At 48.0% G+C, this 5,258-nt stretch overlaps 1 long non-coding RNA gene across 1 annotated transcript; it reads right to left on the reverse strand.

The window, feature by feature from the left end:
- Positions 1–266: 266 nt before the first annotated feature.
- LOC137461803 (uncharacterized) lies at positions 267–2,989 on the reverse strand. Its single transcript, XR_010993489.1, has 2 exons — positions 2,616–2,989; positions 267–1,657 (listed from the first exon to the last, which is right to left on the reverse strand). It is a non-coding gene; the product is annotated as an uncharacterized lncRNA (long non-coding RNA).
- Positions 2,990–5,258: the final 2,269 nt, after the last annotated feature.

Below are 5,258 nucleotides of genomic sequence, written 5' to 3' on the forward strand. Positions count from 1 at the left end.
GATGTTTCAAACCAGCAATGCTGTGGTGCAGTGTTTAAAAGAGCTTTTCTTCTCCTTAACATAGAGCAGTGCAGAAGTTTTGCAGGTTTTTAAACACTCCTTCCATTTATAGGTTTATAAAGCAGCCTGGTGCTGCCCTAAAAGTGTGGTTTATCATATTGAAAGATAGCAGAGGCAGTTATGGACTAACAACCATGACCAAGACCCCAAAATGGATTTACCTCATTTGAGAGGCTTTTCCATTAATTTGTTTCACTCCAGGCAAATTATATGTGCCTCTCAAATCAGGCTTAGTGAAGATCTTAGTCACAAACAATTGGTCTCAAACCTCAGAGATCAAGGGTAGTTGATATCTCTTTTTTCCTCTAATCTAATTTGATTCCCAATAGTCTGTGGCTAATGCGGGCACACAATGCAGCAGACAGAGCGTTTGCAGCAGACACAGGGACGTACAAGGCGCTGTTAAGATCTTACTCACATCATTATCTCCAGCTCTGGCGCTTGGCAGCAGTGCTGGGAGGATTTGGGGAGTGGAGGAGCACAGGGACCTTGGCCTGACACAACCAGGCTCTAGAAAGGAGATCACCATCTCTTAAATATGGAAAGGGATTATCCGATTTCAGAGACAATTCTGTTAGCATATGAAATCTGCATAAACTGCCTGTAACCACGGTGACATGGAAAATTAAGAGATTCACAAACACACAAAGGGGAATGGGTTCCCAAGCAGGGAGAATGGGACAAAGAGGTTTGGGATTAATTCCAAAGCAAAGGGTCAAGGAAGGAGTCAACCTGGTCTGCATCACACACAGAATAACAGCATCCCCTGGAGAGGCTCAAAGGGATGGTCCATCACTGCCTGCCAGCATCTCTTTGTCAGTTCCTGCTGGCCACCTGCAGGGCCAGAAACCATCTTTTCCTTTATCATTTTTTTTTTCTTTCCCCTAACACAGTCTCTTGCTTCTCTTCCCTGCCAGAGCACTGAAACAGCTGGAATGATGCACAGGTTAAGATCAGTTAGGCCTGACACATCTGTCACTGTAACTGAGGTGTGAATGAAACTCCCCCAGCCAGAGATGCTGTTATTTTCCCTCGGTACTATAGGTTTTGTACACTTTCTCCTGGGATTAACTGGAGTTTTCCACAGAGAAATTGCCTGCTGTCAGTTCTCTTCCTTGATACCTGTCAAGCTTTGCAAAAATATCTTCCTTTCCTTAGTATTTTACAAGTCCAAGTGCAGTGAATGTGCTTTTGGGCAGACATCCATGAGGAGTAGCCTAGTCTGGTGGAAGGTGTCCCTGCCCATTATAGGGGGTGGGAGGAGATGATCTCTAAGGTCCCTTCCAACACAAACCATTTTGGTATTCTGTGACTGCCATGACTGCGGAGAACTGGGCTTAGCTCAGGAAGTCCAGCCTCTCCTTGACCCCTGGTTTCTTGTGTCTTGACCCCTTGTTCTCTTCTGAGAGGGTAGTTTTTGGTGTAGGAACCTCTGAGGGCAAAGGATGACTTTTGGGGGCCTGGATGAGGCAATCAGGGATGAATAGGTGGACAATGAGAGAGGAGAAGTCACATCCACAGGTGGAATAGGGTGGAGCTGCAGCCAGTGTTCTTAGGGATAGTTTCTGCAATCCAAAATGTGGAAGATGTTTAAGGCCTAAAGAAGACGAAACATCAGAGAACTGCAGGACTTGGCTGGGCACACTGAAACTCCAGCCAGCTCTTCCCTGCATCCCACATCTTCATGAGACACCAAAATAAACCCACAAGACCAGGAAGGATCCCCTTGCCAAAGGAAAATTTAGAGATTAGGGTGACCCAAAAACTCATTCTGTCTGAAAGGGTCTGCACCAAGAGTAGGACAAGACCACAGATTGTACCCTGGAGACTGATGGAAGCCAGGGAACTCCTGAACCTTTCTCCTCACTCATGGGAGTGGTTCAGGCATGGAGCCGCTGCGGTGGGAAGGCTCCCAGAGCAGCTTTGTGCCTGCAAAGGCTCCTTTGACAGACAAGTGCTGGGAGGGGGCTGGGGCAGGTCCTTGGCACTGGTGGAAGGGGAAGGCTGTGTTGAAATTCAGCGCAGCACACCTGAGTGCTTCTTCTTAAATTCTCAATTTAGCAGCACCCACATCCCAGCAAATTATATGAAAACCAGAGAGAGCTGTTCTGCAAGGGGAATATTGATGGGCTCTCGGGACATAGGGACCCATGCATCAGCCCTCCTGCAGGGATTCCCTGTACACCCTGAAACACAGGCAATTCAAAGCACGGAGAATGATAAAATCACAGAATTCCATACAGGTTTAGGTCAGAAGGGACCTTAAAGATCATCTCACTCCAACCTCTTGCCATGGTCAGGGACACTGCAAACATGACAGCACCCACTAGTACACAATGGGAAGAAATCCTCCAGCTTCCAAGGAGTGCCTGGCAGTGGAGCAGCAGGACTCAGCACCTGTGTCTGGGCCAGGAAGTCCCATCTGTGACTGATGGATGGTGGCCATGGCACAGCTCTCCTGAGAGCACCAGCTCTTCTGGGGTCTGCTGTGTTCACCTTCATGGGTAAGGCATTCTTTTCTCTGAGCAGTGGAGTAACTTCATACAAATCCTGACCAAGTGTCCACTCTCAGTTACAGCTGTCTCCTACAAGAGTCCTAGGGGACACAGGCCACAGGACACTCCTGGCCACCATGTCAGCACAGGCTGCAGATGTGACTTGCTGCTGTCCTGGCTCACAGCAGGGCATTGCTGAGTATAAAATCATAAAGAATCACAGAGTCAATAAGGTTGGAAAAGCCCTCTAAGGTCGAGTCCAACCCTTAACTCAGCATTTATGTGTTCACCAATAAATCACATCCCCAGGAGCCACATCCACATGGTTTTTGAACACTTTCAGGGGTGGTGACTCCACCACTGCCTTGGGCAACCTGTGCCAGTGCCTGAAAAACCTTTCTTAGAGCCAACCTAAACCTCCCCTGGCACAATTTGAGGCCATTCCTTCTCCTCCTGTCCCTGCTCCCTGGGAGCAGAGCCCGCCCCCTCCAGCTGCTCCCTCCTGTCAGGGAGTTGTGCAGAGCCAGAAAGTCCCTCCCCAGCCTCTTTTTCTCCGGGATGAGCTCCCTCAACTCTCTCCATGGGTCCTGGTGCTCCAGACCCTTCCCCAGCTCTGTTCCCATCTCTGGACACAATCTAGCAGACAGAGCTTTTGCTGGGAGAGCTGACAGCACCCCAGAAAAGCACTTTCCACATACAGCAGAAATAAGGGGAGTGTGATAAATACTCCAGCCTTTAAAGAGGATCCAGAGATGAGTTGGCTCTGGGGACAGGTGGTTCAGTCCATGTGTCATGGAGCATGCCAAAGACTACAGGAGGCTCTCAGAAACCATGTGAGAAACGCTCTGGCTCTTCTCAGCCTTGCTCACAGTCAGAGGCCTTAACAGAAGATGTGTCACACCACTGCCTTTCAGGTGCTTCCTGGTGTTTGTGTCCCAGCACAAACACTGCAGAGCCTGGGGGAATGACAAACAGCCCCCACCCTGGGAGAAGTGGAGTGGTCTCTCATGGAATCTATCCTGGAGAGGCCAAACACCCAGGACGAATGCAATGGCACAGTGAGAGTGATCCCTCTGCCTTTTTCTGCTCCAGGATACACTGCTCAGCCCACTGCAAAGTCTCCACGGGACCCCAGCAGTCATGGAGGGCCCAGATCTGCATGAGGACTAGCCTGTCTCATTTGATTACGAGCAGATGGAGGATGCATGCAAGAGAGAGATAATTAATTAATTGCAACTTTCCCAGCCTCCAGACTTTGGTTTCTATTGATCTTAGTTTTATCTGGAGTAATAGAGACAATTAGGAGGGAACACAGCAGCAGAAGTTAATTACCAATGGAATGGAAACTGTGTCTTTCAATTTATTAAAGTTTTATCACAAAGCAGCTCTGCTGCAGAAGCACAGGCAGAGGCAGCCTCTCTCCCCACATCTTCTGTGTCCTGCAGAGCACTCCCCGCTCCTGACATCAATAATAAATTACAAACTCATCCTGCCCTGTGCAGGGTCCCAGGGAGCCGAGCCCCGAGGGGAGCCGAGCCCCGAGGGGAGCAGCGGGCTGTGGGACAGGCTGCCGGGGACAAGGCACGGCTGCTCCTGTCCCGCAGCCCTGCAGGCACAGCCCCCGTGCTGGAAGAGATGCTGCAGGCAGAGGAGGCAGCACACACAGCTGGGGGAGACCGGCCACCTCCGAGAGCGTCACTGCTCACGGCAGGGTCGATGTGAAAAACGCTTATTTTATGATTGGCTTTTTGCAAATATTAAAATGAATGTTATATGTGTAATGTTAGAAAGTTGTGCTGTATTAATTCTCTTAAGTAGTGTGTTAGATATAGTTTTAGGTTGCAACATAATGTTAAAATAGGAACTCTGCGATGTAGGACTTTTTTACTAGCCCAAGCAAGTGATAAGATAATCAAAAAACTCTTTGCAGAGGTAACAGTGACAGGACAAAGAGTTACAGCCTCCTTATCAGAAAAGACAAACATTCTTCCACCTTCTCTCTGTTTTCATGGAACCACCAGGATTAAGCGGAAGGAGTTGACAAAAAACAGAGAAATTCTTAATTTGCAAGGATTTTATGCATCATGTATGAGATGTATGAATATGCAAAACTATTGCTTTTAAGGTTATTCCTTTGTTCACAAGGAATGGTTTTCGTGACTTAGTGTCTGCAGGCATCCAGACGTCTGTAATTCTTTGCTTTTTATTGTCTTGTAATTGTCCTAACTCTAAATTTTTATTACTCTAATCGTATTACTATTTTTATAACCATTTTATTATTATTAAACTTTTAAAATTTTAAAAACCATGTGATTGGCGTTTTTCACAGTCGAGATGTGCTCTTGGTGTTTCCAGAGCCTCAGGGACACATCCCTGTCGTGTCCTGGTCCTAGCTCCAGATAGCTTTGGGCCGGTAGCAACTATGTCAGAAGTCCAACAGGGCGACTTTGAAGAGAGAGACAAGTGTCCAGTCTAGTGGCTCAGGAACTAAACACTTTAATAAGTGGAAAATAACAAATGGGAAGATGAGTGAGCGACGTGGAAGCACACTGGCAAAGGCTGTCTGAAGCTGGGGGTCCAGGGTCCTGCAGGGGTCCATAGAGGTTAGGGAGATGGGTGGAGGTAAGGCAGGGTCTAAGAGTAAGGCCCAGTAAGAAAGGAGATGGAAAACATTGCAGGGGTGTGTCAACCAATCAAGGGCAT

The sequence above is a fragment of the Anomalospiza imberbis genome, chromosome 23 (genome assembly GCF_031753505.1).
Source record: "Anomalospiza imberbis isolate Cuckoo-Finch-1a 21T00152 chromosome 23, ASM3175350v1, whole genome shotgun sequence".
NCBI classification, from domain to species: domain Eukaryota; kingdom Metazoa; phylum Chordata; class Aves; order Passeriformes; family Viduidae; genus Anomalospiza; species Anomalospiza imberbis.